Below are 23,939 nucleotides of genomic sequence, written 5' to 3' on the forward strand. Positions count from 1 at the left end.
TACTGTGATTCTTGGGGTTTATTGGTTTTGATATCTTCCTGAAATGCAGACTTCTTAGACAAATATTTCTAGGTATACCTTGGACTGCCAATGCAGATTTACCTGCAGCTGTGCTCATACAAGGTCCTGGATAGTCTTCCAAAGCCAATCACTTGTGCTGACACAGGCAAGATGCATTCTTCTGCTTTAACACCATGATTAACACAGTGGCATCATCAATGCATCCACCTGAAACAAAATGGAAAGAATAAGAAAGAAAAGACTGCAGTAGAGCTCACATTACACACACTTCCAGCCCATTTCCCTAAGCAGAGAACTCCAGACTCACCAGCACCAGGGTGGATGATAAACAAGGGGCGTGGCCTTTGGCAAAAAGAAATGCATTTGCTCACCCAGCTCCATCCAAACTTGCAGCAATCAGAGCACAAAGGTGCTCAAGGAGGAAAGAAGAATGGAAATAATTTGCCAATAACACTTGGGACTGATACTGGATCCTAACCCAGTACCTGAATGGTGAAAACAAGCACAGGTTAGGCAGGACCAGCAGCTGATCTCTTCCCCACGCCTTGCTTATCCAACCAGGCAGAGCTCTGGGAGCCCCTGCCAGTGGCTTACAGGGTATGGTCCCAGTCCATTCTACCCTTTTGGCTGCTAAGTTTTGCTGCAAGCAACAGAGAATACCCAGAGGCCCATAAAATGGCCCTTCCCTGGCATGGCTGGCTTTTCAGGTGCTGCCGGGCTCCACATCCCATCAGCTGAGAGCAGCTCTGGAGTGAGGAATGCTAAAAGGGGATCCTGAGGTCAGCTCCAAGCACTGAGCAACAATTTCCAAACCACAAAGGATTGAAACTCTTCACACATAGCCCCACTCCTACAGACAGCTAAGCTGCTTAGTTGTTTGTAAAAATGAATGATGACATTCACATATCCTCTCCCAATGCCAGAAAGGCCAGAAACTTTGCAAGTTTTCATGTGATGGCACTTCAGCAGGCTGAGAAGCATTCCTGGGCTTCTCAGCATGTGAACTGCAGCAAACTTCTCTCCATTTTCATCTTTAGTATTATACCAGGGATGTGCATTCCAGAGGCATTCAGAGCTGCATGAAAAGCACAGAATAATTTCCAGAATGTAGGTTTATGCTGATTGAAAGAAGGGATTCCCTGTCCCTCTGGTACACAATCAGAGGCCAGCCTCCACCTCATATAGAGCAACACTGAATATCCACAGAGCAAGCTTTGTGCAAGATTCATATCCTGAACACACAAACTTCTCTAAGATACCATCCCAAAGTGATAACCACACGCAGAGCTCACTAACACCCAGCAGCTAACGTGTTAACACAGCACAGAGGAAACCGTGTAATCCCTGAAATGAGGACAGTGCTCCAAGAACGGATCGATCCAGGGCTGCCCTTCAGTGCCCAGCTGCTGACAGACAGCAAATTGATCCGTGTGGTTTGAATTCCCGTGCTGACAATCCAGGCAGGAGAGGGCCAGGAGCTCTGCAAATGCATAATCTGTGCCTGGCACTCGCTGCTGTGTGCTAAACAACGATAAAACCTTCGGAGCAAGCTGCTTCCCCTCCAGTTGGTTAACATTTGTATCCAGCTGAACTCCTGGGGTGATAACTACAGCAAACCTCCTCCTCTGAGGCAGATAAATAAAACATATTGTAGAGAAAAGTGCAGGGTATTGGCACGTCTCTCCCACAGGCTGGAAGCAGCTGAATGCCGCATCCCAGTGAAGGCAAGGAACGAGCGGGGTTTTGTTCCAGGGGAGGCTCTGCTCCCTCTCTGCCTTTCTCCCTGCAAACCGATCCACTTTTTCTGCTCCTGGCTGGTGCACAGAGCCATGGCCCAGCACAGGACACAGCAGCATCTTTGCTAATTCTCCAAGTGCCACCTACAGTTTGTGCGAGTGCATGTGTGTGAGCAAACACAGTCCCAGGCAGAGAGGGAGACATCCTACCAACGATATTTATATCTCTGAGTGCTGAGACATGATCAAACCAGCCCCTAGCTCTCACATGAGGGGACAGAAATAAGCCTGGGGATGCTTCTGTTCTGGGAGCAGGTCCTCTGCCTGCGGGGGCAGCCAGGCACTGAGCACACAAACTCTGAAGGGCACAGCAAGGCCTGCAGGGAATAAAGCAGGGTCTGACTGGGATGATCTATGAGTGATCCTCCATTCCTAGCTCAGGAGAATTGCCACAAAACCAGAACAGGGATGCAGGATCTGCTTTCCCCCTGGTGAAATACACCAGTGGATGTGGCAGTGCCAGCTCCCCAGGGGTGCCACAAAAATGATGGTAAGTGGGGCAGGCACTGGAGTGGAGCAGGGCAGGGGCCTTCACACCAATCCTCAGCACCACTGCCAGCCCACTCCTCAGCCCTGGCAAAAGGGCCCTGCACAGGGCAGAAGCTTTCTTTAGACTGTAAAGAAGGCAAGCAGAGCAAAATAAATGAATGCAACAGCTGAGAGGCTTGGGGTTTAATCAGAGCTGGCTTTCACTGCTTGCTTGCTTTCTTCACTTATTTTCAAAGGAAAATGTCCATTTCCAGAGCAAATGACAGAAAACCCCCAAACCCAAACAACTATTCCCTGTTCCCATTGTGCAACTGAAATTGGGGGGGAGAAAGGGGTTTGTTTATTTTTTATTAATTTTCTTGAAGAGGAAATTTGAAAGAAATGAAACAGGACTTCACTGGTCCTGTGTTGTCTTACAGCAGTCAGGCTGGCTGGGGAGCTCACAAAATCCATGCCTAGATCCACAGGAAAAACAGTGGCCAAACACACTCTCAGTTGGAGGCTTTCCTTGGAGTTTTGCCTCTCTCACCTGTTTTCTTTGGGGCTTTTGACAGTTCTGTGCAATATGTTTGTCTTTCCCTTGGGGTTTCATCCAGCCCATAGCAGGCTGTGATGGACTGCCACCATCAGGGTGTCCAGTGACCAGATTTCCGCTGGTGTTATGTGCAGAGCTCAAACCAACCCCATGGTTTGTTGAAGAGCCTGATCCTGGCTGGAAAAACCCCTTCCAGGCTTGAGCAGATGTTTGCAGGAGAAGATGGAGTGCTCTGCTCTGGAGCTCCTCATCCTTTCTGCCCCCTGCCCCACCAACCCCAGAGAGCCCAGCAGCAGCCTCTGTTGGACATGGGCACCCTTGAAAGTGGTTGTTTACAGTGGTTTCACTTGGACTGACAGGAAAACAGGACCGCAGAATGGTTTTTAAATACACGCTGTGGCTAAAAGCCTGGCAGCAGCTGGCCTCTGGCCAGGCTGTGAGAATGAACAATGATATTTTGGGGCAGAGACGGAGGCGAGCCCAGATTCTTCCTGCTGTAATTTGACTTTTTGGAATGTACTTAAATTGAGAGGTTGTTAACTAATCTGCTGTCTTTCAGTTTGACTCTTAGCTTTGGCTCATGATAGAGCAGATACACAAAGAGCCCATTCCCTATACACCCTTCAGTCATCAATTATTCCTCTCACCCATCAGTTTCTTTCTTTCTTTTATATTTTTTTAATGTTTCCTTGCTGTACATTTAGACCTTTTGTGAGAAATAGAACATGGAAAAACTTTTCTTCCTTTCTGTTATTAATAAACACTTTTGCATGTTAACTGATTTCTTGGCTTCTGAAGAAGTACATAAAATGTTAGGAAGTCAAAATCAAAGATGAAATATTGAGGTTATCCAGACTTCTACCATCAACCATCTGAGATTTTAATTTCTGTTCCAAAACAGCAAGCAAGAAAACAATTTACAGATTCTTCAGAACTCCCACAGAAATGGGAACAAACAGACTTACTCAACCATCTAGACAACTATTGTGTCTGCTTCAGCTCCTGGCTGTCAGACTCCAATCTTCCCATCAGTGGTGGCAGCAGCCACCTCCATCCACAGGTTATGGAACCTTGTGGCAATCTACAAAATTAGAGGGGTTTGGAAAAGCTGCAAAAGGCAGGTCTCAGAGGCAGCAGAACTGTGATTAGAGCTAAGCAGCAGCCATGAGATAGGTCAGCAGAAAAATTATTTAAAAATAGAAAAGCAAGGACAAATAGAACATTGGTCTGTGTATTAACACTTGTCTAGAATAACTCTCTAAGCTACAGAAAAGTTTATGTAGCAAGATATTAGGAAGATTGAAGCTTAATAATGGAGCTCTGTGCATTGTGTTTTAAGGCCTACAAGCAGGTATTGTATTCAAAATAAGCAAGCATTGTTTTAACCAAAGGTACCTGTGCTTATAGTGGTTGGATAGAACTACTGTCAATGTGCTTTTGCTTTGTGTGATAGGTCAAAAAACTTATAAAGTAAGTTGTACCATTAAGTTCTTGGTCTGCTGCCTGGGATGTGAGCTGCTGGCATCTTCCCATTGTCATAACCATGTAATGAGAGTGATGCTGAAAAATAAAACAGCTCGAGGCGCGTTCTACAGCAGCCCCATCCCGTCTGTGATTTGTACAGAGCCCCTGGCTGGTGATGGAACCTCACTGGCTCCACAGGAGGCTGTGGTGCTGTGAGACTTGTCCTGCCCCATCCTGTGTGACAGAGCACACAGAGTCACTGAGGGCTGGCCCAGCACCATTGGAATGGCAGGGAAGGCTCCTTCAGGGTGGCTCTGGCAGCATTTAGGGTTGAAGGAGCACTTAAATCACTGCTGCTGAGACAGACTCTCAGCTCTTTTTAACAATACAAGAATAACTTAACAGATTATTTTTACCCTATTTTTAGCCTATGATTATTTTCAGGGTTTTTGATCAGCAGGTGGTCACTCACCTGGCAGATCTTAGGTACACTACTCCCCTGGTCTTTTCTGCCAGAGAGTGATGTTTGTTGGGGGTGGAGAGAAGGAAACTGAAAATGCAAAAGGAAAACTTGACCAGACTACTCCCACTCTTTGAAAAACCAAAATACATGCGTGCATGCATGAGCTGCTAGATGGGAGATAAATCCCAGCTGTACGCAGAGTCACCCAGCAATATCCTTGTTTGTACTCTTACTTCTCCCCTCCACTGAATTCTGTTGCCTTGGAGCCTTGCAGTGGGTTGAGAGGAGCCCCAGAAAACAGGGGAACTGCCTGGGGATGGTCCTAGAGCCCCACACATGTGTGAAGGACCCTGCTGCCATCAGGAGCTAATCAGGGCTGGCAGGTGCCAAGCACAGCTCACTGAATGTCCCCTCAATGTTTAATTACATTAACATTGGGTGGGAGCCTGCTTGTTGCCCGAGGGATAAGAGGCAGAAAGACAGAAAACCACTCCTGAGCAAGCTTGGCTGCCCTTTTCATGAGGAAAACACAATTTTGGCAATCCTGCACCATTTTGTTGAAGCCAGTCCATGCTATAATAAAGTATGTTTGAGTAGTAGAGGACATGCAGATAAGCCTGAAAATAACTCTCTGGGTATGAGAGACCACAAAAGTCCTTCAAGCAGGGACTGCAGAGATGTCAGAAATGGGACACTGGGACAGACAACAATCAAAATGCAGAGTTTTTTCCTTAGAGATCACAGCCAGCCAGCTGTGGCAAACCAGTCCAGAGGAAATTACACCCATGAATTCCAGCTGCCATGCAGGGACTCCTAATGCTCTACACTTTTCTATAGGTCTGAAAAACCCCTACAAAGGGGCAGGTTCAGGGGTGAGGTGGAGGATGAGCTGTGGCAGCACTGCAACAGCTTGATCAGAGGAAAGCAGGGCTCCAGTGAGCTCAGTGACCCAGACCCACACCCTGACATGGCCATGGAGCTGCTGGGTGGGCTTGCAGGGACCCTGCTCCTCCTCCAGCCTGCCAGCTCACACCTTTAGCTCTGACTGACAGGGATGCACTGTGCTAGCTGCGCCTTGCACCAGAGAATCCTCTCAGAAAATGCCATCAGAACGCTGCTGAAATGGAAGCAAGCAACAGGGCAAACAGGGGACAAGGAAATGGTTAAAGGGGCACATTTTGCACCAAGAGGCAGCAGGCTCCATGCACTGCCTGCCTGGCACTGCTGGGCTACCAAAGCTGTCTTTCCTTGGCAGACATCAGCCTGCCTCCCTCGTGGAAATGGCTCTGTGTGCACATGTCCAGGCAGCTGGTAGGGCTGTGACCCTCTCCCCTGGCTCCTGAGACACCTCCTGAACATGGGGAGCTGTGCAGATAAACAGTACATGAGAATGTGTGTGAGGAGGAGTGTGCAAGACAGGGGGAGAGAAGAAAGGAGAATATGAGAAACCAGACATCTAACAAAGAAGGAGGAAAGATGATGAGGCAAAGCAGTGAAAGATGAGAGAGAGAGTTGTTATTAGAGGCAAGAAGTGAAAAGAGGCAAATTAAACACTGGTTCAAACCGGAATAAAAATAGCACAGGAAGAAAAGGAAAAAGAAAAGCCTGCAAAGGAATACAACTGATGTCTTTCAGTAGGTGCTATCACACTCACATACCTGCTCTGCCAGCTTTGCAGTGTAGCACACTGAAATTAACTGCAGAGCAGCAGGATGGCCTTGGAAACAGCCCTGGCTGTAGCCCTTGTGCCCTGCAGCTGGGCCAGCTGAGATAAACTTGGGCGCTGCTGCTGGGTCACTGCAGTCAGCTATTCACATCAAGCAGCCGCTGCAAAAGAACGTTGCTCTTGGCTGCTTTTTGAGACATCTGCATCTCCCTTCACCACAAAAGCAGATGGGGTCTGGTCCATGGAGCTAAAGCCAGCTAAAAGCCATAGTTACATCCAGATACAAAATTAATTGGTGCAGAATTCTTCGTGTTGCAGTGTCAAGAAGGATGTCACTATTAAGATAGGTCAGAAAGTTAAGACAGACTCAAAGTCCATACATTTATACTTGATTTCCATTCTGGTCACAAAATTAAAACTAGGAATGAGGTGAAGATCAAAATTTAATGTCAGGCCATGACCTCCCTCCTGTGCCCCATGTCCAGCTGGATCCACACAATGAGTTGCATTAATCTCTGGGGACAGCAAAGAAAACTGAAAGCAAAGCAAAGCAAAGCAGGTATTTATATGTAAGAAAGAACCATATGACAGGGTCCAAAGCAATGACAATGCATCACTGAAAAAATCTCAGCTGATAAGATGCCTCTTGGGGTTGTCCCCCTGACCCCTTCCCAAAGCAGGCTTTGTCCTTATCCTGGATGCCCAAATTCACCACCAAGGCTCACCAGTAAACATCCCAAGAAATCAGCTGGTCCCACAGTACCTCCTGCTGACACTCACACATCTGAGGAGGTGCAGGGCACTGGAAGAGTAAAATTGAGTCACTCCACACCTGTGTGCCTGCCCTGCTCAGCCCTCATTCCCCCAGGATTAGCCCCAGGACAGGAATGTCTCTAAGGTTTTAAGGAAGCTCTCCTGCTCCCTTTCCTGCCTTCAGTTTTCCTGCTTGACCTTCTCCAGGTGATTCTGCACTTCAGCTCCCCCCCTGCCAAAGAAGGATCACAGAGCCACCCTGCTCCAAGACAGCATTGCAAGAATGAATGCATTTACAGTTGTATTAGGCACAAAAGCAATGAGATGTTGGATAAATATGAAAGATTATTGCACATTCGATTTCTAATGTTACATCCCTCATCAGGCCAAGTAACCAGATTTACCTAGTGCCACTCATGCTGACAGCCTCTGGAGAGCAGACAAGGCAACCTCCTCTGAATAATCTCAAAACCTGAGTGGAAAGACCAGCCCTGGCCACTCTTTGGCTCTGCTGTCACGTCTCTTGCAGTGTTTCCCCACATTTCAAGGGGTGCACACCCTCAAAGAGCTGGAGATCTGAGCAGAATGAAATACCAGAGGAAACAAAGCCCTGGGGCACATTTTTATATGCAGTCATAAAAACACAATTCTTGCTTTGATTGTGTATAATCCTGACATTCTCCAAGTGTAAGTACATGCTTCTCCAACTAATCTGAGGTGATTACAAATGTTAGTGCACCATTTATTTGCTTTAATATGAACACAGGTCTTTGGAGAAAAGAGAAGCTGTGTTTGTGTGCCTGTGTGATAGACAGGCGGGTTTCAACCATTGACTAAACATTTTTGTGCTGTAGTTTTATAGGTAGGATTCAAGAATAACAGTTTTACTCCAAGCCCCTTGCCCTCCCCTCCATCTCACTGTTGCTGCTGTGCTTTGGGAGCAGATTTCTTGGCTCAGACAAGGAGCAGCTGAAACAATAAGGGAGAGGGGAGGAAGGTCGAGCTGACCTTGTGCTGGGCAGAGCTGCTGGGGCTGTGTCTGCCTGCTGACACGGCCTCCCCGTGTGGAAACTGCTGCTGCTGGAGTTAATATTCACACCCACTCTGTGCAGGGCTTGCAGGTACCCAAGGAGCAATTAACCTGCCACAAATGCTTGTTTAGTCATTTTTAATCCAAGGCATTGACAGGTAAACATAATTTTTTTCCTGCTTGGCTTAGAGTAAGAAGCGATGATGATGTCTACAGATTTACTGATGAAGAGCTTCCTAAAAGGAATTCTCAAACAATGAGCCCTCTAAACAACCTCTTGTTACCCTCTGAATTTCATGCAGTGACAAATTTAAATTTTCTGTGACTTATACCTGCTTTTGTGAGGGAAATGCCCTTTTAAAACATGCCACTGCCTCTTTACTGGTGCAGTTGCCTTGCACTTGGAAAGAAACAGTTAAAAGAAATACATTAAATCTTATGCCAGAGCCAGACCTGCTGTCTCAATTCCTTTGAGTCAATCAGCACATTGGTAGAGCTGTAAATCAAAGGCAATTCTGCAGTACAACACCATTTTGTAAGGCAGGTACTGCCCTGCAAAGGTAAATGCATATGCATATTAACTATCAGAATTTATTCAAAGTTCATAATCTCCCAGTGTTTCGCTTATAGTCTAAATATTCAAACACATTATTTTAACTGACATATTTAAGTGAAGTGCCAAAGACATATGTACAGGGCATATACTATAGATGTGTAGATACATCACACATACATATTTATTTCACTACACAAAAAGATGGAATCATGGTTATATCTCATGTAGGGCTGGGTGCTGTTTTCTGTAGATCATGATGACAGCCTCAGTTGGAAAACTACAGGAAATTAGCCTTGAATATTCTGCATAAATTCTCAGCTTTTGAGGAGCTGCAAGAAATCAACTTTTATTCCAGTTAAAACTGTTCCTCAAGAAACATGCACATTCTGAAAAATGTGATTTTTCAAGCAGGTTTAACTAAAGACTGTGAAGCAGAGGAAATGAATGTGCAAAAGAAAAGACTTGAGAGCACCCTGAGAATATTTATAATGTTAATTACCAGATACAAACAAAATATTAGTGTGTCTTGTTATCACTGTATGTTTCAATATTGTAACAAAAATGAAAGGCTAAAAATTGTAGAATGTTTTCTCTACAAACCAGTAGTTTACTATGAATTTGTTACCACAGCTCTTGTCCTTTAACTAGTAAAAGGGAGAGTCAGTTTTTCTGGAAAGCCAGAACATGGCTGAGATACATTTTCTGATTTAGGATTTCAAATGTTTTAAAAAGTAGGTCCAATCCATCTCCCACTTTTCTGCAGTACAGGCATGTGAATGCATTACTTGAAGCTCTGTACACTCTGAGCACCAGCATCCACAGAAATTCCAGCAAAACCCAGCAGGGACTACGAGATGACTCACCCAAAATGAAAGAGGGATCAGCTGCTGCCTTCTTGATGGAACAGCACAATCCTCACTCCACACCAACAGGCAACTTTATCATCTACCAGGTCCTTTATGTTTTGATGAGCAGGAATGAGCACAGCCATGGAAAAGCTGTGATCAAGAGATGACTCTCAGAGCATCTCTCACTGGACAGAGCAGTGAAGTTCAGCCAGATAAGCCAGAGGCTTGTGGCACCAAGGATGAAGCAGGGTGCTGCCAACTTTCCCTTCAGGCAGTGCCTCAGGTGCTGCACTGACTCCTTGTACCTGTCACAGGGGGCACCCTGACTGCCAGGAACAGGGGCAGCTGGCAATAAATCTCTGTTACAGGGGCTGTCTGAGGCAATTGGCATGTCTGAGAGCACAGAGACTTGCATGTATGTGGTCTGTGCACCTGCACTCTGAATTCCACACTGGATGTTTATATAGACACACATCCAGTACATAAACAGACCCAAAAGATACAATTTTCAATATAACCCATGGCCATCCCATGTGACCTAAATAATTCAAGGGCAGGAAAGCTACATAACATAGTATCTTTGTTGATAACAAAGCAATAATCCCCTTTCTGTGAGGAAATGACAGGTTTGAAATTGCCTTGTATTCCCAGACTTTAAACTTGGCAGCATGTCGCTTCTTGTAAACGTTTCACTCCACAAGAGTCTGGTGATCCATTATTAGCAGCTAATTCACTGTCAAGCATGTGGGCAACAACATTTGGACGGGAGCAATGAAGCATCAGCTGTTACTCTTCTGCAGCTCCTCATGTGTTAGAGATGGGGAGATTTTCTGACACAGGAATATATTTCATGTGTTGTGGGTCACTCTTCTGGTGAGAACAGCAATTCAGACAAAGTCTGGGCTTTGCAGAATCTCTTCTCCCTGTCTGAGGCAAAGGCCTGCAGTCCCCTGTCCCATGGACAGAGGGAAAGGAAGCTGTTTACAATAAAAACACTATGAAAACAAAAATGTGAGTGCTCAAAATTCATGTCAGCCTGAAAAATCACTGTGGGTTAAAAGTACATGTGTCTGCTACCTCAACAATGTTCCCTGGCAGGCAGCTTGCAGGGGGCATTCTGATTGATGATAATTTCCAATATGGTTCAGTTCTTTCATAATGCTGTCTCTTTAAAAAAAAAAAAAAAACAAGTAATTAACAGTAATGAACAATTAAAAATAGCTTTACAAATAACACCATGCTCTTACACAGGAAATTACTAAACTCATTGTAAGCTTATCTGCCACAAAAAAGATTCAGTCAGCTCTTCTATTTATAACAGCATCTCCCTCAACTAATTAGCAGCATTAGCATTCACAGCCTGCTCACCAGGAAGATCCAAAGACCCTTGTCTGCTGGTCTGGCCTGGACATTTCGCATCATATTCCAATTAGCTCATGGGGATTTTCTAGTACCTGCATCCCCATAAGTCAAGATTCTCTCATGTGTTGCTGTGCTTTTGTCACAGCCAAAGCAGATTTTGCCAGGAAGTCACAGGTCTGCATGTGGGCACAATGGCACAGAGCACAAAATTGTGGCTGAGTTCACCACTGTCACCAAGCCCTCAGTCCTGGTGGCCGCATTATCTCCAAGTCCTTTGCAGAGCCATCACAGCAGGCGAGAGCTGTTCAGCAGGAATAATAATATTAGATTTTTGCCTATGCCTAAATGACAGAGAGAAAAGAAAAATCTTTCCAGAGCACAGGGGAGAAGTCAAATTATCCTGAATATTTGTGCAGAGCAGGAGAGATGTTTTTAAGAGGAGTTTTGATACCAGATTGAAGCAAAGAAAGAAAATAAGGAGGAATATGCCCTAAAATACTTCCCCCTTGCTGGCTGTTTGTCTTCTAGGAAATAACAGACTGAGATTGCACTGGGAACCCAGCTCAAACTGCAAGGGGGAAGTTGTGAAGTGAGGAGGGTTGGCTTGGGGAGAGATCAGACTCTGGAGCTGGCAGGGATGCAGGAAAGGCTGGGGGGAGGAGTGGGGGTGGAAATCCCATCCCAGATTTGACACTTAGGGAACTGCAAAGCTGTGCATGGAATAGAAGTCAGGCAGCTCTTCAAAAATAGGCTGGGAAATCCAGCAAGGAGACAAGCTGTGCTGGTGGCTGCTTATGAAGCCAGGACCTGTCAGGAAAGGGCTGAGAGCATTTGCATTGCCAGGAGGTGTGCAGAAAGCGTCGCACCATGCTCAGACTATTTACACCATGATTTTCCTACCTTTGGGAGGTGCTCACACTGCCCCTCTGAGAAACTCATTTGGTATTTATAAGGCTTTATGAACTTGCAAAATCTTTCAGAACTTCTGATCTGTAATTTCCCATGCTTTTCTTCAAGTGCTTTTCTTCTCCATAACAATGTGTTGTTAACTTTCAAAATCTTATTGCATGACTATAAAATTCATGTGAGGTTTCAGAGCATTGAGTTTCATTGGTGCAAACTGATCCATCAGAGCCAAAGGAAAACATGTTCTGGGAAATAAGAGAGTGCAAGAGGGCTACAGTAATTCTTCATATGAAGAAAAGAAAGTTGGAACTTTAATAAAGGAAGCACACAGCCATGTTCTTTACTCACAGAGGGAAGGTAAAGAGAAAGAGAAAGGTACAGTGAATGTGAAGATCAAAAAAGGGAAGAAAACAAATTTTTTTGCCTTTTCCAAATTGCCCTTCATACTGCAGACTGGGTGCTGTGAAACCCATCCACGCATGTCCTCAGGACATGTTGTTTCATGGCCAAAACTTAACCTGCAGCCAAAAAAATGCACACAAGCATCCAGACTTTCCTTAATATGTTGGTAGGTTCCCAGTAAGGAGGTTTGTCACACATCTTGAAATGCAGCCCACAAACCCACTTTTCAGACATGCCACGCTCCGAAGATTTGTGCATGCCAAAGGCAGAACAAAGCACTCACATTTTCTGTGTGATACAGACCACAAGATACCAGTTAGCATATTTTAGATCAGTAAAATAATTCTCATTAGTATCAGATTATCAGAAGGAAAGTCATGTGGTTGTAAGAAAAAGAAAAAATTAGGGTATGGAGAATCTATTCTGTCTCATCTGTCTCAGTATTAATGACCTTTTGCTGAACTGTTCAGCTCTGACTTTAGATTCAATTTTTCTAGATTTGGAAATTGTGAAACTGCCTGGGTGAGACTCTCCAACCTTTGTGATAGAAAGGAGCTGACATTAGCTGATTATAACAGCATTTCTAGCTCAAGCATATCTGCATCTCTGAAAATACTATGAATTTTGACAGGTTTTCAATACATTTGTCCACCCACAGAGCTGATGTCATCTTACTTGCCGGAGGAAACTATAAAGGATAGATTTCCTTTGGCTCAAAAGAGACGTCTGAGTAGTGGCAAAGTCTGTTCTTCCACAGTCATTTCAATTAGCAGGGAATAGCCTGAGAATCCACGGGCTGTTACAGTCAGTCAGTGGCCAGAAACAATTAGAAAGCCTGGCTGGGAGATTCTGCATCCTGCATCCCTCAGACAGCCCAGCTCCCATGGTGGGAAGAGCCAGAACTGCCTCTTGCTGAGGTACAGGAATTAAAGGCATCCTCTCTTCACTGGCACGAGGCCCCCACTGCCTGGGAGCATCCTGGGGGCAGGATGGCATCCCAGACCTGGTGCAGAGGGGGCACTGATGGAGCTCAGATCAGTGGAGTGAGCCAGTCCCCAGCTGCCCCACCCCTGCTGCCCACAGCACACAGCCCAGCTCAGTCCCACTGAGCACTCCCAGCACCTTCTCCTCCCATCACATCCTTGCCTCTGCAACACCCCCAGAGGTGGCCCTGACACCATGTCTGTCTGTCTGTCTGTCTCTGGTTGCACTGGCTGCTGGGGCTCGCACCTCAAAACAAGCTCCTGCCTTCACCCCCACACTGCATCCTGCCACGCTCCTCACCTGCAGGAGGAATGGCAATATTGGGGCATCTCCCTTTGTGTGACATTCCTTATGGAACAAGGGAGAAACCCCAGCACTGTCAAACACCTCGGGCATGCACCCCTGGCCCCAGGCTCCCAGGAGCCCTGCTGGAAGGCAGCTTTCCCAATTTCCCTGCAGATAACTCTTCCAGGCTGTTTGGGAAGGGAGGGAGGAAAGTGAGGACATCTGATATTGGTTCTTCCTGCTTGCAGCTTAGAAATGTAAGAGCTGTAAAAGTAATCAGTTGGTGAAATTTTCCTCTGTAGGAGTCACAGCCAGTGGAATAAGCATTAGAAAAAGATGGATGTGGCAGGTCTGATTAATCCAGGTGCTTTTCCTGAATAACGATAATTGGGGTTTAGCATGGCTATACGTACAAAATCAAATTTAATCAGCAAATGGACTGCCTCCAAAGTCACTGCCAACCCACCCTCACATTTATCTAGGTCTACTGCTATAATTTCATTGAAATTGAAGTTTTCACCCTGAAAATTTATTCTTTCACCTTTGATAGCATTTTAATCCTTTCCTTTGCGAAATACAAATTCGGCCTTTCACTCCAAGAAGTGGAGCTGCATGTTCATGTGCCTGGTCCTGTCAAGAGGCATGAACTCTACCTCACCTATGGCCACAGGACTCAGTTAATTCACAGCTTAGAAGGAGGAAACAGCAGGGCAATGCACTGAGTGTCAGCTGGAGCTGCCAGCAGGAAAATTTACCTGAGTAGCCAAACCAGAGGAATAAACGACACCAGCTCCAGGAGCAGCCCTGTGAGCTGCTAATTGTGGTTGGCCTTTATCTCCATTGGCTTTCTTAGCTACAACAAATGCAGAATGGCTCGTTAGCACTGCAGCACACAGACACAAGTGTAATTACAGTAATTACTTCTCCCAGCTATCCCAATCATAAGTGTCTGAGCACCATCCCTTTGGGTAGTCAGAGGACCTGAAGAGGACACTTGAAATGCATCCTGCTCTTGCAATGACATGGAAGATCCTCAGAGATTCTCTGAGTGGTTGTGAGGCAGCTTCAAGGCATTTAGTATTACCTTGTTATTTATGTGATGTATGAGGCTCCATGGGTTAATAACTTCTGCCTCACAGCGCCAGTGCAACGCAGACTGTGCTCCACTCTTTGTGACTGTGCTTGGTTATCCCCAAACACAGATTCCCCAGCAAACCAGAGCTCAAACCTCCCCGGCCAACAGTTGGTGGCTGTGGTTGGGCTCCAGCTCCCAGACCTGCTCCACAATCCCTGGCATCCCAATGTGCCTGGCTTGGCTCTGCTCACACACAACAGACAGAGCTCCTTGACCTCCAGCCAAGCCAAGCCTTTGCCTGGATTGCCTGGCTGGGATCATCAGTTCTGAATTCTTTCAATTGTGGCCTGCTGTGGAAATGCTTATACATGTACATATACATGTACATACATGTACACATGCTTAGACATGTACAAACTGCTTCTCTTATCTCCAATGAAAATCCTGCTGAAGCCCATGGCTCAGTGACAGGCAGGGACCTGGATGCATTAGGAAAAATGAATCCTGTCTAACAGCTGATAGAAACCAGGATAAAATGTATTATTTGGACTGGCCAAAAATAAACTGGCCCTGCCTGTGAGGCAGCTCAGCCACAGTTGATGATACAGAAGGATCACTTGACAGCACTTTAACTTTTTGAACCTGTACTAAAACTGGAGAAATAATAGTCAAAGGAAGGAAGCATAGAGCTGAATGATGTATGTTCAGATGAAAGAGCAGAAGGTACACAGTACACAGAAGGTAACAGGCATTTCTCTCTCTCAAAATGTCCACTTATATAGAAAAAGAATCATAAAAATGCACAATGTAGCATTGCTGATAGTCCTCAAAAACTTTTAAATGCAGCTGAAATTTGACTTGAGCTCAGATCACAAGCTTCTCAGAACAACTTTGCAGAGTTTTTGTTTATTAATGGCTGGAGACACTGCATTCCTCTTCTTGTATTTTTTTTTCTTTCCTTCTTTGTTTCTTTTTATATTATGTGTACATATATATATATATATATATATATATATATATATAAACATATATACACACATACATATAAATATATATAAAAAATCAAAATCCCTGCCTTCCTGGATGGATGATGGGATGCCTGTGATTACAGCAAGAATCATGCACCCTGGCAAAGACATATTTGCAACCTGGAGGTCCAGAGGCACCCATCATGCTCTGAGGGACTACATAAAGCTTCTCAGTATCACAAAAAGCTGCCAGTGGAGAGGCAAACTCTTGTGATGTGGTCCCTTCCCTGCTAGGAATCAGGCTGAGATAAAATCACCCTGAAAATTAATCTCTAAAGTTCACTTAAATTAAATAATTATCTGTGCTAAATTAGAACACTTGAAACAGTATGGCATTATAATTTTCCCTCAACTTGAGAATAAATATCCATCTTTCCAAGACCTACAGAACACTTCTCTAAAGGTGCTATCCCCATATTTTAGCTTCAACTGCTGCAAAACACATTTATTTCCTACTATAAAAAATACATGTTTTATAAAGCAAAACCCACTGGATAAATACTTTTAAAAACGTTTTTCAAGCCAAAACATATTTCTCCTGGCCTCATAGATCTTCCCCAGGACTCATTTAATTGTAAACCTGGACTTGTACAGCCCTTATTAATTCAACAGTGTTAAAGGACATGTTATTTGATTATATGAGTTTGCTGTTCAGTGGCACAACACTCAGCCATTATACAAATAGACAGAGATAAGTTATAATTAGAGACTTCAGGAATGTTCTGAAGATCACTTGTAATTGGCAACAGCAATAAAAAAAAACCCCTAATTAATTTAATTAGGCATGTGATAGATATTATGACTTGTAAAACCTATCTAAGCTTATTGATAAGAAATAATTATTAGAAGTGGCTTCTGTTTACTGAAGGAAGAGCAGCAGATACATTATAAACAGTGCTAGATCTGCAAGTCTCTCATGAGTGTGGGCATTGTCATTTCTGCTCTCTTTTGTTCTGCTGTAGCTCTTGAAAGGGTCTGCATTGTGGCAATAAGGGTAACGCTGGACTTCTGCAAAGATTTTGGGCTGCTCATGACAAATTAGCTGAAAATCAGGTCCAAAACTCTGTTGTGAGTCCTCTTCCACAGTAACACTCAGAGGCTGAAAAGACAAATCAATGTGTGAAAGCCCCTGGAATAGTTACCCCAAAGTGCCAGGTATGGTGACCTGAGCGTTCCTATTTCCAGTCACTGAAGGATATTATCATTTGCACAAGGTTTGGAAATTGGTCTCACACTGTGCTTTTAATGACAAGGGAATATCGTGATTTGGAAATCTAAGCAACTCATCAGGAGGCTGGGCTCTTAAATGACATTTAAATTGAATGGTGGGTAAGATGTTCTCCAGAGCATCCTCTATCAGCTTTATGTTTTGAGTTTTGCCAATCTCAGGGTAAAAACTATAATTAATTTCTCCTTTTCAAACATTTAAATTATAATTAAAGACAACATACATAATAAGAAAGTTTTCTCTTGATATTACATGCAATGTTGGAGTTAATTATTATAATTTTAGCTCATGGTTTTTATCATTCAGAATGTTAATCTTCCTGTTACTCTGAGAGATTAGGAGAAAACTGGAAAAAAATTTGTAATTGGTTTTTTCCAAAAAAAAAAAAGCTTCTGTGCACAAGTTGAAGGTAGCATGCATCTAATTATGATGAAAATATTTAATTGGCAATGGCTACAAAATAAACTTTGTCCTTGTTCTCAAGAGGTTTCCTCCCTTTTTAAGAAGTACTTTTGGTAATTAAAGGTGAAAGAAGATCATACACAAAATTGCATTAGCTCATTAACTGAGTTGTACAGATTCAGCTGGATACAGCTTTGCTGGATTCTAGCCTTGATCACAGAATCACAGAATCTGCTGGGTTGGAAGGGACCACAAGGATCATCAAGTCCTGTCCCTGCTCAGCACCATCCCCAAGGGTCACACCATGTCCTGACAGCATTGCCCAAACTCTTCATGTGCTCAGCCAGACTGGTGCTGTGACCCCTTCCCTGGCAGCCTGTGTGGGGTTGAGAGGTCCCCAGGATGAGCTGAGAGATGAGAATTTGACTCCATGTCCTCAGAAGGCTGATTTATTGTTTTATGATATTATATTATATTAAAAGAAATTATATACTAAAACTATACTAAAGAAAGAGGAAGAATACATCAGTAGGATAAACAAGAATGATAATGAAAGCTCGTGACTGACTCCACTGAGTCCAACACAGCTGATGGTGATTGGTCATTAATTAAAAACAATTCACATGGTACCAATCAAAGATGCACCTGTTGGTAAACCATCTCCAGACCTCATTCTGAAGCAATGAGATAATTATTGTTTTCATTCTTTTCTGAGGCCTCTCAACTTCCGAGGAGAAGAAATCCTGGCATAGGGATTTTTCAGAAAATATCATGGTGACAAGCCTATTCCAGCCCAACCACCCTCTGGGGGCAGAACCTTTTCCTAATATCCAACCAAAATCTCAGCTTCAGGCCACTCCCTCAGGTGCTGTTACTGTCAGCACAGAGAGGAGATCAGGGCCTGCTCCTCCTCTTCACCAGCATTAATCATTAATGCTCCCTCTGCAGCTGCCCAGCCAGGGAGAGCCTTCGAGAGGCTCAGGTTAAACAACTTTTCCAGTTTTGCAGAATGGGGCCATGGTTGCTCTCTGGAAGCCACTGAATCACAATGATTCAAGAGAAGCAGGCCAGGTTTTGCCCTCCTGGCAACCTGGGCATGGGCTCCGGGTGTCTGGGCATTCTTAGTGCCTGCACTTGGTGCTGGTCCCTCCAGAGGGGTGACAGACACGGCTGTGGTGCTGCTGGGGCAGCAGGGGAGATGGAACACGCAGGCTCCTGCTCTGCAGAGGCAGCACAGATCCCATCCTGGGGGTGTGCAAGTGTTTTCCTCCCTCAGCATCATCAGCATCCTGCTGAGTGCCCTGAGCTGGCTCTGCCCTGGCACTGTGACACCACCACATCCCCCAGCCCTGCAGGAGCTCCTGTGTGCTAGCCAGGGCCAGGCACAGGTGCTCAGTGCTGCCCACTGCTCCAGGCTCTGCTCCTGTGCTCTGTACAGCCCAGGGGTGCTCACAGAGAAAATTATAAAGGCACAGGACAATCACAGCCCATCCTTAGAGAAACAGCTCATTTCTCCATTGTCACACACATATTACCATGCACAACACAGGAAGCCTATCTACAAGCAGGAACGAATCCCATATGTTGTTTTATTCTAGCATGGAATATCATTCATCTTTTTCCCCTTTCAGTGTGAATACATCTTTGTCAGGAAAAACACTGTTGCAGTGTCTGTGCTGCAAATGTCCACACAACCTGGGTTGTGGAAGGAAGCTACACTGATGCAAAATCTAAAATGACAATTCAGAGATCTTTTTTAAGTCCTTCCCATGCAGAAAAAGTAAAGCTTCTCCAGAGAGAGGCAGGCATATTTACTACACCACATTGGCTACATCACAAGCAGCAAGGACTAAAGTCTTCAAACACACACAGGTTCTGTAAAGTCTTCCAGGACCTGAACCTGAACCAAAAGGATGGATATCGAGCTCTGGTGTAAAGACATGAGAGATAACACTTAGGAAGAGAAAAATGACTTGGAAAGAGAACCGTGAAATATTGTCTTGAACACAAGAGAACAACAACTTGCAATTCAAACCAAATTACCTTTTCTAGCACTTAAAGAAAAATTGCTTTGGCAGTGTACAATGCTGAGAAGTTGATTGACACAATCTAGAATTTCAGGGACATAACCTGGCCCAAAATTTTTTTTTTTTTCTAAGCAAGCACCTATAAATCTACACAAATACACTTTGCTCTATTTCATCCTATCCAAAAAAGTCCTGTTACTGGATAAGGAAAGAAGAAGAATAGGAGTTCACAACTACCATAATTTACACCTTTGTTCCAGAAAAAATCCTGCCTCAACTCTACTGGAATTTGTGCAAAAAATCAGATTTCCTTAAATTTTGGTGCTGAGCATATGCTTAAACCTATTTGAGGTTCTTGTCCAGTAGCTGAGCCACAATCAGCTTGCTTGTTAACCTGCCATTGCCATACAAAAACTGGGGATGTGACACAGCAAAGCCCAGTACACGCTGTAAGTCATTGAAAGAGGTTTGCTGCAGGTTTTTTTGGGTTTTTTGCTGATGTCAGTCAAGCTGTTTAAGGTTTGGGTCCCACAGCGACTGAATTATTTCTGCAACAAGCTGCAAGGATTAACCAAGGCAGCAGAGATTAGCTGTGCCATAAAGCTAACTTCCTCCCAGCCTTTCTCCACTAAGGGAGGAGTTTGCAGTTCAGATTTTGCAGCATGGCCTTATGAGCAGCCTGGTCATGGCCATCACCCTTGAAAAGCTTTGAAAAATCAGGATGCAAAGTGTGAGCCTATCTCTATTTGAAGCCTCTCAGGAATTCTTCCTACCTGACTTTCCTGTGTTTATGCCACATTAGAGTGGCTCATCATTCAGTGCCACCCTGCTTCCCATGGGAATGAAAGGTCACCAGAGCAGGGAAACACAGCCTGGGTTTAGCAAGCAGGTTATGACTTCCATGTGGGAGAAGGAACTGCCACCTCCCAGCCCTGGGTCAATAAAGCCTATGTTTCCTCAAACTCTGAAAATCCAAGTTTCCCTAAAAACGAGATTGCAGCTTTGCCTTCTAACCTGCTGAAATAAACAAGGAGCTTTAGGGTCCTTCTCACTTCCTCCAGCTTGCAGGGTCACACATCCCACTCTTCACTTAGACTTTATTTAGTACATCGTCTGGCATCCATCCCTCCAAAAACAGAAGGGGACATGTTTCAGATCACCACTCACTCCCCTTCACAGAGAGATGGAGTGTCTTGGCTTGGAAGGAACTTGAAACATCATCCAGTTCCAAGCCCCTGCCATGGGCAGGACACCTTCCACTATCCCAGGCTGCTCCAAGCCCCACCCAGCCTGGCCTTGGACACTGCCAGGAATGGAGCATCCACAGCTTCTCTGGGCAATCTCTGCCAGAGCCTCACCACCCTCACAGCAACTCTCCCCACTTTTGGGCTCAGTCCCTCTTTGCAGCACCCTGGAGTTCCTTGTCTTTCCCTGAACAGAGCTTTCCATGCCCAGCTCCATGCACGACATTTATAACGCATCCTGGTTTATCTGTCAGAGAAATAATGTTTGAGGCAGTGCCTCTGAACTGAGTGATTTGTCAGGGTAACTGCAAGGGGAGGACAGAGCAGTGCTGGGAGCTAATGTATGGCTGTCCTGATAGATTCATGTTCTTAAACTGACACCTGACATTGCTGGACCTCTCAGTGGAGAAACTGCCCGGACCATTGAGAATGCCATGTTAAAAATACTGGTATTTATCACTTACAGGGTTCCTTATAGCCTTGGATCTATATTACAAAAATTAACCAAAGGCTCTCCTCCCGTTTCTGTGGTGAGAACTCCACATAGCTAAAATTACTCTCATCTTACAGCAGGGGGAATATGAAGGGCTCATGAACTGAGCACCCACAGATCTGGCTCAACACTCCAAGAGTAACAAGAAGAGTGCACGTGAGACATAAACCCATAAACACCAAACTAGAATGAAAACATTGGTCAGAAACTACATTAAATTCTGTTTTCTCCCAAAGGAATGTGGAAATATGCCTTTTGATTTTAGAGATGTGATACTATGCCTCTCAATTAGGAACAAGGGTAGAATTCCGAACTCTCAGTGTTTTACCTGGTGCCACAATCCAAATCCTATTTCTGATGTGCCATTGACCTCTTTGCTCATTAGTACCATATGTTACAGCAATTCAGTGAAAAAAGCAATGCAGTATGTGGACAGAATTTAAAGTTAATTTCTCTGGTAATTTGGTGTCAGTCCTAGAACTTCACAGCAGACAATCCCTTCCTTCAGAGATCTCACCAGTACCACGTCTGCAAGTAGCAAGCCTATTTTAAACTGAGATTATAAACAAGCATCTTGGCAAAGCCCAACCTCCCTTGACTGCCCAGTGACTCTCTCTATGCAGAAAAATGGAAAATGAGTCTCCCTTGTAGGCTATCAAAGCACTGGCAGCACTGCAGGGCTGTTTGTACGCGTTCCTCTCCAACGCCCGATTTCAAAGCTGAATTGTGCTCCTGGGAACTCCCACACACCAGTACAAGTGCTGTTTGTATTACTTAGGAAAATAATGAGGTAATTTCTCCTTTGGCTTGTCCTTCCAACTGTCATTGCCTGCAGAGGCCGTTCCCTCCAGCCTCTGTGTGTTCCTGGCTGCTCACAGGTGCTACCAGATCAGCTCTCGAGCTGACATTATCACTGCCTGGCACTTCCCTCTGCTGTTTTCCATTTTCCAATTGCTGTACTCCTAATAAAGGTGAGGAATTGAAAGCAGCCAAAGGGGACATTGTACTACAGTCTAAGGTGTCTTCAAAATGAGAATTAAACACCTAAAATTCTGTCTGTGCTTTTGGTAAACCCCTGGCTCCCCAAATGACAGTAATCAACACAGTATTTTTGACATTTGAAAAGGAAACTACTGAATGGCCAACCTTCCTTACATTTAATGTTAATACCGACTTCCCTTAATCCCCACTCTTGAAAAATGCATCAGGCATATGTCTCTGTTTGCAGAGGACAAAACTCAAACCAATCAGCCCAGTATAGCTTTGATCTTATTTATTGAAGCTGTCTTTGTGAAATATGTTCCTTTCAAAACCCAGTTATTAGAAGTTCAGAATAATGAGACCATTAAAATAACTTAGCACAGCCTGGGATCAATTAAAATAAATGGGTAGGAATAAGGACTTTAAGAACAAGTTGCTTCATCAGGGAATTCAGCACTCAGCTGTGTCTACCTTGGCTTTAGTCTTTGCCACATGTATATTCATAGTGCCTTGATTCAGAGCTATACAATCTCAATGTCTTGGTTATTGGATTAACCCAAATGTGCTTTTTTTTTATTTTAAGGTAGAAAGACTGCTTTTTAAAAAACAGAGTGTGTTCCAGTTCATTGTCAATGAGTCTTTAGTGGTCTCTTTTCTTTCTCAGCCAGATGGAATTGCTGTACCAGATCTCTGTGTATATAAACCTATGCTTAAGTTTATTTTGATCCAGTAAACCAGGTATTTAAGGACAGACTATTCACAGGGCTGTATGCCTTTCTATGGGATTTGGGGAATTTAACCTCCCTTTGTTGAAAATTGTAACCAAAGTACTGAACTGAATAGGGATCAACAAGCTTAACTGGAGTTTTTAGCTCACCAGAGGTGCTGCTTTCTTCCCAAACTAGTGCTAAATCTAAAGAAGGGGAGATATTGCTGAATATACCTTATACAAAGAGATTTTTTCTGATGAAACATAAGCCTAGATTTGAAAGCACTTATCAGCATGAAAAAGGAATCTAGAAAAAAAATATAGCAGGAAAAGAGAAAAAACTTGCAACAGGTGGACAACCTCTCTTGTGGCATGAAAGTAGATATAAGTTCTTTCTTTTCTGTTTACATTAGAAATAGTAGAAAAACTTTGCAGAAGTGCTTCAAGATCTGAATATTTTCACATCTGAGACGCAGCACCTTTCCATTCCAGAGGTTAATGCACCATATGGGGATTCAGAAGAGCCCTATAAGACGAGCTTAGCCAGTGATTTTCAGTGCAAAGTGTCAAACAACCAGACTGTCCCCCAGGTTTTTTGCCCATTTCTTGTGACCCTTTTGTCTGTTCTTTGGTATAATCCCACTGCCCCATGACTGCCTTTCCATGCGGTGAAGAAATGCTCCAGCCCAGGCTGCATGGGGCTTTGAGGAACCTGGTCTAGTGGAAGATGTCCCTGCCCTCCCTGTGTGTTTTTAAGAAGATAGATTTGTTTTAAGCATACTTAAGCCTAATTTTACAAAGCCATTGCCTTCCAGCAGTCTCAGCTGTCCAGCTATAACAGGTTTTGTTGAAAGGGCTTCCAACCTTATTATCAGGTGGTTTTCAGTAACTCTACCTAAGCATGAATGTCATCTGAGCAGGAACTTTGCATCACAAGAAATTGCATCTCAATAAAAACCTTTCAGCAAGCAGCAGCTCTCCAAGGCACAGAGTTATTAATGTATTAGAGCATGCTAGTTAGGCAAGGTAATTAATATATCTCTGAGCATTAGGTATGCATGGCCAACTCTGATACCTGTCAGCAAAACATAATCTAGGTAATTTCTAGCATATAAATTGAATGCACTTTTGAAAAACAATTTCTGATTATGAAGACTAATTAATTTTGGGGAAAAGCTTGCTTTTGTTTAAT

General features: G+C 44.2%; 1 long non-coding RNA gene across 6 annotated transcripts in view; it reads right to left on the reverse strand.

Moving 5' to 3' along the window:
- LOC135451493 (uncharacterized) overlaps positions 1–23,939 on the reverse strand; it is a 140,467-nt gene that overhangs the window by 14,697 nt on the left and 101,831 nt on the right. For 4 of the 6 annotated variants that reach the window (XR_010441341.1, XR_010441342.1, XR_010441345.1 and 1 more), the window contains one exon: positions 103–228. This is a non-coding gene — a long non-coding RNA (uncharacterized LOC135451493). Of the gene's footprint in view, positions 1–102; positions 229–10,698; positions 10,789–23,939 lie in introns of all 6 variants that reach the window. The other 2 variants (XR_010441343.1, XR_010441344.1) reach the window with 1 other exon arrangement.

The sequence above is a fragment of the Zonotrichia leucophrys genome, chromosome 9 (genome assembly GCF_028769735.1).
Source record: "Zonotrichia leucophrys gambelii isolate GWCS_2022_RI chromosome 9, RI_Zleu_2.0, whole genome shotgun sequence".
Lineage (NCBI taxonomy): Eukaryota > Metazoa > Chordata > Aves > Passeriformes > Passerellidae > Zonotrichia > Zonotrichia leucophrys.